This window comes from Puma concolor, unplaced genomic scaffold, assembly GCF_028749965.1.
Source record: "Puma concolor isolate L17-30 unplaced genomic scaffold, mPumCon1.1.hap2 unalloc_scaffold_83, whole genome shotgun sequence".
Lineage (NCBI taxonomy): Eukaryota > Metazoa > Chordata > Mammalia > Carnivora > Felidae > Puma > Puma concolor.
In genome coordinates this window covers 58,515-70,749 of record NW_028240295.1, presented here as the reverse complement: position 1 = coordinate 70,749, position 12,235 = coordinate 58,515, and the positions used below count along the sequence as shown (strand labels likewise).

The 12,235-nt window shown below is 42.5% G+C and overlaps 1 pseudogene; it reads right to left on the bottom strand.

Annotated features, from left to right (window-relative positions):
- Positions 1-330: 330 nt before the first annotated feature.
- The window catches only part of LOC147570828 (pleckstrin homology domain-containing family M member 1-like), a 67,313-nt pseudogene continuing 55,408 nt past the window's right edge, over positions 331-12,235 (bottom strand).

Genomic DNA, 12,235 nt, shown 5'->3' with positions numbered 1-12,235 from the left:
GTCAAGCGCGTTGTGAGTAACTGGTATTTGGTGAGCCAGGGGAGAGAGCACCAGAATAAGCTGTGAATGAACTTAATAGTCTAAGCCCCTTGAAGATACGTTGTCCGGTTTCCAGAGACTGACTGTATCAGGGAAATGAGGGAAAGACGCCCCATTCACCCTACTTTGCCCATTTGTGTCTTGCGGAAATCCTGGCTACCACGAGGGACTCTGGCTTCAGTCCTGCTTCTCTCGCCCGTGGCCCCTGTTGTCTGTAGATAAATTCTGAACTGTTTACGTTTTAGTTCCTTACCACGTGGCTAGAATTGGTTATGGATTTATACATTTCAATATGAGAAGAAAAAGTATTTTATAAGCAATGCTGAGAAGCGAGTATCGGAAAGTAAACTTTGTAGGTGGCCTGAGGCAGGACGGCGTTCACTCTGTGACAACCTCACATAGTGTCTCACTCTCGTCACCCAGCTCTTCAGTAGTGGAATCTGTGGCCTTCTCTGCTGTGGCTTTGCCAGGCTCCCTGGGAAAAGGAGAAGAATGCCAAGGCTTTGACTCTCGAAAGGAACAATTCAACTCTTCATAATTGCCTCATTTTAGAGAAAATCTTCCCCAATCACGTACCCTAGTTCCATGTGGAAAATCTCATCTTAATGAGAAGAATCCTTGTCGTGTAGCTTCTGTGCCATGTTTTTCTTGCGTGTGGCATTGAGAGGTCTGTACATGTCCCTAAGCCAAAGTGGCCGCCTTCTCCAGAAAAAGCCCTCCTAGAAAACAGAAAGGACAATGTTAGGTCCGTTTCCCCTGCCTTCTCCAGCCACGGTACTTTATCCTCCTCAGATTTACCTGACTGTCACTTTCCTTTGAGCATCTCTTACGCAGCAGAGATCCAAAGAAGCCCCTTGAAGGAAACACACACACAGACAATTAGTGATTCGTACCATTTTCCATGCCTCTCACAATGTATTTCTCCAGTCTTATTAGCAAGCAAAATCAACACAGACCTGGGATCTCAGAAATAATTCCATACATGCTGGGCTTTCAGAATTGTCCTGTGTCTGTCCATAATGGCCCCACAGTGTCCCTGGGAGACCTTTGCATGTAACTTGACATGAAGTATAGGCAGGATTTTCACCCTGCTCCCCTTCTGGCCCTTGGCCAAGTGCCCTTGTGCAGTCAACAAACTGGGTGACCACACGGCAGAAGCACCTAACTCTCTCCAGAAGCATTTTACATCCGTCCCCGCCAGGCTTAGCCTCCCAGGCATCATTTGCTGGCGGGTGGGGAGGTGTTTCCATTTTCCTAGCTGCTTTACCTTACGAGATGAATCGCACCGAGTGAATGCCTGAGTCCAACCAGCAGTTATCTAGCTCACTGACTGTCACACTGCAGGCAGATGAGGGAGTGGGTCGTGAAATCACCTTAAAACACACGGCTAGCGCTAAAACACAAAATACTCTTTTTGCATACAAACGGAATAGGGGGTACCTGGGTGGCTCAGTCAGGTGAGCAGCCCAAGTCTTGATTTTGCCTCAAGTGATGATCTCACAGATTGTGACATTGAGCCCTGTGTCTGGCTCTGTGCTGATAGTGTAGAACCTGCTTGGGATTCTCTCTCCCTCTCTCTCTCTCTCTCTCCCTCTCTCTGCTCCCCCCCCCCCCAAATAAATAATAAACTCAAACAGAACAGAAAGAATCAGAGTGTATGGTAAGTTTGTTTTAGAAGGGACTTATGTCTATACGGTATGTGTGCACTGAGTTGTGACATAAAATGCAGTTCACAGCCCAAGAACAGTGTAGTCAGAGACATGCCCAACTGGAAAGGAACCATCTTCTTTCTGGTTCTAGTGGTACTAGTGATACAACCGTCCGGCAAGACATCTTCCTTTTCTCCTTCTCCATCTCATTATTATAAAAGGAAGAGATAAATGATTATCTAAGGTCTCTCCCAGTTCAAATTCTATTGGGTCTGGATAAAGGGAATGGAGAGCGGGGCCTCGAAAACCAGAAGGAGGAAGAAGGAAGTCTCCCCCCCACTCTATAGGACGGACTCATGTATTCCACCTTCCATCATGCTTGAAGACTAGCCCCTTCACCCCACGACTTTTGGCCCTCCCTATCCCTTCTCCAGAGCCTCTGAGAAGGTCTGTGGCCAGGCCCGATGCCCACCGCCAGCAGCAACGGGTCTGAACATTTCCACCCCCGTCCCCCCACGATCTTTCTTTAAAGGTCTAGTGAGCAGGTGCTCTGTGCCAGTCCCATTCTAACTCGGGTTTGGCTGGGCAGCTAACTTTGCTGGATCCAGGTAAAGCATTAGGCCAAATATGTATTCTTTCTGCCTTTGGTGATTTCCTGGCTGTAAAACAAGGGGATTGAAATAGATGAGTTTGAAAATCTAGTTCTAAAATTCTACTGTAACGATTGCCAGACTAATATTTACCTTGAGCTTCCTTCTTTACCTTCCTTGGCTGCTGCTCTATGAGAATGAATCTGTTTTGGAAGAGAACATGATCACAGTTACCCATCACAATAACCACTCCCTCCAAATCTTTATTCATTCCTTTGCATTTTAGGTCTTCTCTACCCAGTGAGAGGATAACTTTTCCTAGGACAGGAATTTGTTTAATAGTCCTTTGACTCTTCAATAACACCTAACTTGTGTGCAGCTGGTAATACGTTTTACTGACTGTCTCAGATAACATTCGACAGATAATTCCTAATAAAAATTCTTGGGAGGAGGAAAAGAAAAGTGTCTACCAGAAACCTAAACAGCAGCACTGTTTTAAAGTCAAGGACAAGAGTAGGATGTGTGTTATCACTGCTTCTATTCATTGGTGTTGAGGAGGTCCTAACTGATGCACTGGGAAAAAATGGAGTCGTGGAAAGGAAGAACTAAGACGTATTTGCATACGAAATTACAGACAAACTAAAAGGCCCAAGAGAATCAACTAAAATTTTATTGGAAGAAATATGAGAATTCAGTAAGATGGCTAGATATAAAATCAAGAGATCAACATGTAAACCTCAATGACTTTCCTATGTTCCATAAATAATTAATCAAAAAACGGAAGAATTATCCCATTTACAATGATCAATAAAAAGGCATAAAGTACCTAGGAATAAACTTAGCAAAGAATGGGTAAGACCTATGAGATGAAAACACTAAAGCTCTTCTGAAGGACATTAAGAAGAAACGAATACATGATGTGAGACACTATTTTCCCAGAATAGTGTAAAGATGTCAGTTCCCTTCAAATTAACCTACAAAGTCAAGGCAATCCCATTCAAATCCCAAGACAGTTTTTTAAACAAAAACTGGCCAGCTGACATTTGGTAGAGAAAATGTGCAAGCATAGCTACAAACTGTATGAAAAAGAAGATCACAGAGCAGACATTAAAATACATTCTTACGGAGCAACTGCAGTTAAGTATGTAGCGTGATACTGATACAGGAAAAGAAAACCAGATTGATAGAATAGAGTCCAGATAAAAATAGTATTTTAGATCCATGAAGAAAGAATGAACCATTCAATAAAAGATTTTAAAGTAACTGGATCTTTACGTAAGGGAAAAAAGTTAGATCCCCTACCTCGACCGTACCAAAACACCACACAGATTCCATACAGATTAAAAATAAATAAATCACAACAAATATTATAAGAGTACAGAAGAAAATATCAGAGACTGTTTTTATACCATGAGGCGAAAAGGCCTTGTTAACAAGACCCATGTCCCATAAGCCATGAGGCAGATATGGTGACGGACTGTCCACACCCTCCTGTTCATCGTAGTCCTTGCCCCCTTGATCCCCTGGATTGTTTGTCCTCTTCCTGTTGATTTATAAAACTCTCTTCATATGAGATATATTCATCCTTTCAAGGGCTTTCACTGAATTTCAATGTTTCAAATATTTGTCAGTGTTTTTATCGTGAAGGAGACGGAACCGTGGGATAGGAGACAGGCTGACTGCAGGCACAGCTGGGTTCTGCTTTGGGTTTTGCCACAGGGGCCTTAAGCTGATCCCCTTCTATGTATGAAAGAAGGATGGTGATATCATCCTCACAGGACTGTGGGGATTAAATCAGATGTCTGGTTTATTCCAAGCATAAATCAGACAAGACGATCAAATCTATCAAATGTTTCTGCATGTGGTATCAGGTCACAAAGCTTTTTCTCACCACAAGATCATAAAAGTATTGATTCTATTTTCTTCTAATACTTGGGCGGGTTCTTGTTTCTCTTTTTTTACATTGACTGAAATATGTTTTTTTAAGGTGAGAAATAGGGATCTGTTGTTATTTTCCTCCCAAATAATTAAGCAGTTGTTCTACTACCATTTATTTATTTTCGTCCACTGATTTGAATACTAAAAGGTAACATTTCAATGTTTATTTATTTTTGAGAGTGACAGAGAGAGAGAGTAAGAGTGAGAGAGGGGCAAAGAGAGAGAGAGACACACACAGAATCCAGAGCAGGCTCCAGGTTCTGAGCTGTCAGCACAGAGCCCAACACAGGGCTCGAACTCCTGAACCATGAAATTATGACCTGAGCCAAAGTAGGACGCTTAACCAACTGAGCCACCCAGGCGCCTCTAAAAGGTAACATTTCAAAAGTCCTAGTCACCCACGGATCTGTCTATTGCTGGACTCTGTAGGCTACTTCACATAAATATTAGGTTGCATTATTCCTCCTTGTGAAATTGACACAATGCCTCATCTCTTCCTTTGAACATCATTATTGTCCACTACAGGAAAAAAACTGCATGGTCTCTGACCTCAAAAAGTGTATCATCTAAGTAGGGAGAGGAAATAATGAAACCACATAAAAAAATATACACACAAGGTTAAACCACATAGGAATTTAAAACAGCAATAGGAGTTTATAGAACTTCCCCAAAAGCAAAAGGCTGCAGGCCACCTCAAGATGCAGAGTACTGACTGGACAATGGCCAATGATTTCTCTTCCCAGAGGTCATGGTAAGCTGACCCCACGCTAGTTCCTAGGCTCTTAGGCTGAGAAATCAGACCCTGATCTCATCAAGAGAGAACGCACTTCTTTCTACATGGAGGCAATATCACCTCACCAATGTCACAGGATTGATCAAAATCAGAATGTCAGGTCAAGACTTGACAATAAGGAAAACATCCGTTCCATAGATAGGGCATCTGTGTCTACATGATTGGGCATTACCTCCTGTGGAGACAGGCCTCTGTGGCACGCTGAAGTATAATCAGAAGGCTATTTGGTGAGAAGAGAAGTGGAAGAAAAGTAATTAGCTGAATCCAGTGTTTAATGGAAAGGACTGAGGTAGCTAGATCCATCCATCTGCCCCGCGGGCACAGCCCAGCTGGTGGGCCTGACTCTCATCTGCTGCCTGAGGTGCCATCTCTACTCTTAGGCAAGGCTAGGTGGGCACTGCCCATGTTGGTCTCTTCCTCACCATTTCTATGCCTTTACTACTGACCAACCCTCCAGAAGACAGACATGTTTCTCCTTAGCAGTTAATACATCCAGTCAGGCTTTACTCGAGTCTGAGAGACCAGGAAGCCTTACATATCTCTGCTCTGATCCATGACCTTGATATTTCTCTCTTGAGGAGCTGCCTTTTAACAAACTGTTTAGCATATTTTTGTTATCAGGGGAGGGGAATGCGTCACTGTAGACCCTAAGAAATGGTGACAATCTCACAGAAGGACTAGGTCCAGGAGTATTACAGTATTCGGGGAAGGCTTTGTGAAGAAAGATGAACTCGAGTTGGCTTTTGAAGGCTCATGGGACTTCCACCAGCAGAGTGAAATAAAGGAATTTCAAGTGGGCAAAGTCACCAACAAAAGTAGGAATGGGCATGGTCTGACTAGGGGATGGTGGGGGGCTGCTTTGGCTGAAATGGAGGGTTGCCATGACAGATGGCAATATATATATATGTATATATATATATATATATATATACATATATATATATACATATACATATATATATATAATAAGCATATGTATATTTGAATAAATATATTGAATATATATTCAATTCATACATAATTGAATAAAAGGTAAACAGGCAAGCTCCAGGAATAGGCAACTGTAATTATGACAAGCTTTGAGTAGCCTGATGCAGGATTTTAGCTGCAGGGTTTTAACTGAACCTGTCTACACAATGCCTTGCGAAGTGGAGGAGAGAGCTGTAGGTACATCTAATTAATCAACAAGATGACACTTTTATCTCTAAGCCATGCCCTTTCTTCCGAGATGACTGATAGCTCCATGAAGGTGAAGACTATTTCTCTCTCATCATTTTAGCCAACGAGGAAAGAAATCAGTGGTAGGAGGAGGATGACTGGTGAGTGCATCGAATCGACATAATTTTTTTGAGTTGAAGAAATTTTACTATCGTGTCAACTGTGGCCTTCTTAGACCTAATGTCTCAGAACAAGCTAATGGCTTGTTATCTTGGTTACAATCCACAGATGTCTCCCGGCAGTGGGGTTCCTTTTAAAATCCCTGGAATATACTTTGCAATGAAAGGACAAAGCCTATCTCCTTCCTCCAGACTGAAGAGGGATATCAGGTCGTGATAGGTGGGAAAGTGGCTTTGATTTTCAGTTTGTGGGTTCTGAATCTATTATAAAGAAGGAATATAGTCTGGGAATCTGAATTAATTGTTGTCCTTACCTCAATGAGACAGAAAACTATGATCAAAATCATCACTACTACAGTCACAGATATTGCCAAGATGAGTTTGTTGTTATAGCCATAGCCTGGAACTTTTGTGAGCTAAAAAAAAGGGAAAGAACAATGTTTTTAGAAAACAGAGATAGGATGAAAGTTAACTATTCTTTAACGACTCTAAAACCCCATTCTTTCCGATGAATCGCTTATAGGTTCTTAAGGAATATACCAAATCTAATGTGATATGTAATCTTAATCATTAGGATTTTCTTCAAGAATTTATGTATCTTGTATGTTAGGTCCTCTTTTTGTCTACTCTGGGAACAGCGGCACTGTTTCCTGAATGAGCAAAGTGGCAGATCATTGCCTTAGGCAAAATTATGTGGCCAAGACAAGACCCGGACTAGGAGCCCCTGGTCCTTGTGCTTGGGTCCATGTCCTAAACCACCTAAATGTCGAGACCCCACATTTTGGGATTTATCCTCACCTCCCTTGACTCCTGCCCTCTCTGTTCACTCTGGACTTCTGTGCTCTCACTGATATAGTTCTCATTTTCCCATTGGTCCGTATCCCACTCTGCCTTGGACACCTTTACTTCTTGCTGCTCGCTGAGAAGCTTCATCAGGAGGCCTGTTCTGGAGATGAGCTTGGCACAGGCCAGCTGCATGTGGGTCTCGGAGCAGTCCATTTTCAAAGTCCGGATAACATGAGAAATGAGGCTTCTCACGTCATTGTTGGGGATGAGGGACTGTAGCTGCTGGTTTAACGGAATTTCAAACAGATCACCTTTGACACAGTGAAGCCTGTGGCTTTTGGGGGCAAGCCAGTGCCCGCATTGTGGTATTCCCATTGTGTATCATTGGTTTGTTTAACGGTCGGCATAGAGTTGTCTGCAGTAACAGTAGAATTAGCAGTGGAAAGATTCTTACGGTTTGTGAATTCAGGGAGGGTTTGTGCTGGCACAGTAGTGTTTCCTGTAGAAATATTTTCGTCAGAAACATTTTGGGCAGTAGCGTTCTCTGCAGTAGTGTTTTCTCTGTAAGTTCCTGAAGGAGCAAATAATTCTGGAAAAGGATTTTTCTGAGGACTCAGTTCTCCCGGAGATGAAAAATCCTCTCGTGAAGGGGAATTTATGAGGCTCCTGACTGCAGAGGATGGAGGCCTCTTTGCAAGCAGCTGTCTATTACTGAGTGAACTTTCCTTTCTGGACTTTCGATTCAGTTTGGCCTAGGGTGTTCTGTGGACCACATGGGAGCGACTTTTATGAAAGCGGTGTGTTTTTCTGGGGTGTGAGGCTGGCCCGAAAGCCTTCATATTTCTAACTCTAGCATTTGCATCTTCTAAAACAAAAACGCTGTACATGAAGTCTTTTGATTTTTTTTTTTCACGTCAGGTGGGGATTTTGGAGCGGGGGTGGCAGAAGGCCTGCCCAAAGAGTATTGCTTCAGGAAAGAAGAGACCGCTGCCTTGTGCTCCTCTACGAACGAAGGCTCTGTATTGAAGGAGCTTCCCATTAATTTGCTGGGCCTGTGCGCCACGTGAAGCTCCCCTGGGGATGGTCTCCTGAGCCTTCTTTCCTTGGCCATGTTCTCCACAGACGGCTGGGCGTTCTGTTTCCTCTGGATGTTCTGACGTCTCAGTTCTTTTAAGTGCCTTTTCCGTATGCCCTTTGGGCCCTTGATGACCTTGTTCACTCTCAGGAACTTTTTCCCCACACTCTCAACCTCGTCTAGGCTCTTCTCCTGCGGTTGGGCAGTTTCCAATTTCTTTGGAAAGATTTGACATTTAAACTTGGGACCTAATCACTTAGATTCCACCTACACCTGCCTAAATAACCCAGAAAGCCGCCAGAGGATTAGCAGAACGGAGTCTCCGGAGCCAAGCGCAGATGAGAGGCCCACAGAAGAGGGGCCCCTCCTGAAGTGGATCACCTAAGGAGAAGCGAGCTAAGCCTGCCCCTCCTGCCCACCCCAGCTAATACGCCTACCCACCCCAGCTAATACGCCAGATCCCCAGCATCACAAGCCTGGCAGTGTGCAAGTAGCCCAGATGGGCCACGCCACCCTACAGTGAATCCCGCCCCTAGGAGAGGAGAAGAGAAGGCACACACCAGTCTGACTGTGGCCCCAGCGGTGGGCTGGGGGCAGACATCAGGTCGGACTGCGGCCCCGCCCACCAACTCCAGTTATACACCACAGCACAGGGGAAGCGCCCTGCAGGTCCTCACCACTCCAGGGACTACCCAAAATGACCAAGCGGAAGAATTCCCCTCAGAAGCATCTCCAGGAAATAACAACAGCTAATGAACTGATCAAAAAGGATTTAAATAATATAACAGAAAGTGAATTTAGAATAATAGTCATAAAATTAATCGCTGGGCTTGCAAACAGTATGGAGGACAGCAGAGAATCTCTTGCTACAGAGATCAAGGGACTAACAGTCACGAGGAGCTGAAAAGCGCTTTAAACGAAATGCAAAACAAAATGGAAACGACGACAGCTCGGATTGAAGAGGCAGAGGAGAGAATAGGTGAACTAGAGGATAAAGTTATGGAAAAAGAGGAAGCTGAGAGAAAGAGAGATAAAAAAATCCAGGAGTATGAGGGGAAAATTAGAGAACTGAGCGATACACTAAAAAGAAATAATATACGCATAATTGGTATCCCAGAGGAGGAAGAGAGAGGGAAAGGTGCTGAAGGGGTACTTGAAGAAATTATAACTGAGAACTTCCCTGAACTGGGGAAGGAAAAAGGCATTGAAATCCAAGAGGCACAGAGAACTCCCTTCAGACGTAACTTGAATCGATCTTCTGCACGACATATCATAGTGAAACTGGCAAAATACAAGGATAAAGAGAAAATTCTGAAAGCAGCAAGGGATAAACGTGCCCTCACATATAAAGGGAGACCTATAAGACTCGTGACTGATCTCTCTTTTGAAACTTGGCAGGCCAGAAAGAATTGGCACGAGATCTTCAGTGTGCTAAACAGAAAAAGTATGCAGCCGAGAATCCTTTATCCAGCAAGTCTGTCATTTAGAATAGAAGGAGAGATAAAGGTCTTCCCAAACAAACAAAAACTGAAGGAATTTGTCACCACTAAACCAGCCCTACAAGAGATCCTAAGGGGGACCCTGTGAGACAAAGTACCAGAGACATCGCTACAAGCATAAAACATACAGACATCACAATGACTCTAAACCCGTATCTTTCTATAATAACACTGAATGTAAATGGATTAAATGCGCCAACCAAAAGACATAGGGTATCAGAATGGATAAAAAAACAAGACCCATCTATTTGCTGTCTACAAGAGACTCATTTTAGACCTGAGGACACCTTTAGATTGAGAGTGAGGGGATGGAGAACTATTTATCATGCTACTGGAAGCCAAAAGAAAGCTGGAGTAGCCATACTTGTATCAGACAAACTAGACTTTAAATTAAAGGCTGTAACAAGAGATGAAGAAGGGCATTATATAATAATTACAGGGTCTATCCATCAGGAAGAGCTAACAATTATAAATGTCTATGCGCCGAATACCGGAGCCCCCAAATATATAAAACAATTACTCATAAACATAAGCAACCTTATTGATAAGAATGTGGTAATTGCAGGGAACTTTAACACTCCACTTACAGAAATGGATAGATCATCTAGACACATGGTCAATAAAGAAACAAGGGCCCTGAATGAGACATTGGATCAGATGGACTTGACAGATATATTTAGAACTCTGCATCCCAAAGCAACAGAATATACTTTCTTCTCGAGTGCACATGCAACATTCTCCAAGATAGATCATATACTGGGTCACAAAACAGCCCTTCATAAGTTTACAAGAATTGAAATTATACCATGCATACTTTCAGACCACAATGCTATGAAGCTTGAAATCAACCACAGGAAAAAGTCTGGAAAACCTCCAAAAGCATGGAGGTTAAAGAACACCCTACTAAAGAATGTGTGGGTCAGCCAGGCAATTAGAGAAGAAAGTAAAAAATATATGGAAACAAGCGAAAATGAAAATACAACAATCCAAACGCTTTGGGACGCAGCGAAGGCAGTCCTGAGAGGAAAATACATTGCAATCCAGGCCGATCTCAAGAAACAAGAAAAATCCCAAATACATAATCTAACAGCACACCTAAAGGAAATAGAAGCAGAACAGCGAAGGCAGCCTAAACCCAGCAGAAGAAGAGAAATAATAAAGATCAGAGCAGAAATAAACAATAGAGAGTCTAAAAAAACTGTAGAGCAGATCAACGAAACCAAGAGTTGGTTTTTTGAAAAAATAAACAAAATTGACAAACCTCTAGCCAGGCTTCTCAAAAAGAAAAGGGAGATGACCCAAATAGATAAAATCATGAATGAAAATGGAATTATTACAACCAATCCCTCAGAGATACAAACAATTATCAGGGAATACTATGAAAAATTATATGCCAACAAATTGGGCAACCTGGAAGAAATGGACAAATTCCTAAACACCCACACTCTTCCAAAACTCAATCAGGAGGAAATAGAAAGCTTGAACAGACCCATAACCAGCAAAGAAATTGAATCGGTTATCAAAAATCTCCCAACAAATAAGAGTCCAGGACCAGATGGCTTCCCAGGGGAGTTCTACCAGACGTTTAAAGCAGAGATAATACCTATCCTTCTCAAGCTATTCCAAAAAATAGAAGGGGAAGGAAAACTTCCAGACTCATTCTATGAAGCCAGTATTACTTTGATTCCTAAACCAGACAGAGACCCAGTAAAAAAAGAGAACTACAGGCCAATATCCCTGATGAATATGGATGCAAAAATTCTCAATAAGATACTGGCAAATCGAATTCAACGGCATATAAAAAGAATTATTCACCATGACCAAGTGGGATTCATTCCTGGGGTGCAGGGCTGGTTCAACACTCGCAAATCAATCAACGTGATACATCACATTAACAAAAAAAAAAAAAGAGAAGAACCATATGATCCTGTCAATCGATGCAGAAAAGGCCTTTGACAAAATCCAGCACCCTTTTTTAATAAAAACCCTTGAGACAGTCGGGATGGAAGGAACATACTTAAAGATCATAAAAGCCATTTATGAAAAGCCCACAGCTAACATCATCCTCAACGGGGAAAAACTAGAGCTTTTTCCCTGAGATCAGGAACACGACAGGGATGCCCACTCTCACCGCTGTTGTTTAACATAGTGCTGGAAGTTCTAGCATCAGCAATCAGACAACAAAAGGAAATCAAAGGCATCAAAATTGGCAAAGATGAAGTCAAGCTTTCGCTTTTTGCAGATGACATGATATTATACATGGAAAATCCGATAGACTCCACCAAAGTCTGCTAGAACTGATACATGAATTCAGCAAAGTTGCAGGATACAAAATCAATGTACAGAAATCAGTTGCATTCTTATACACTAACAATGAAGCAACAGAGAGACAAATAAAGAAACTGATCCCATTCACAATTGCAGCAAGAAGCATAAAATACCTAGGAATAAATCTAACCAAAGATGTAAAAGATCTGCATGCTGAAAACTATAGGAAACTTATGAAGGTAATTGAAGATTTAAAGAAAT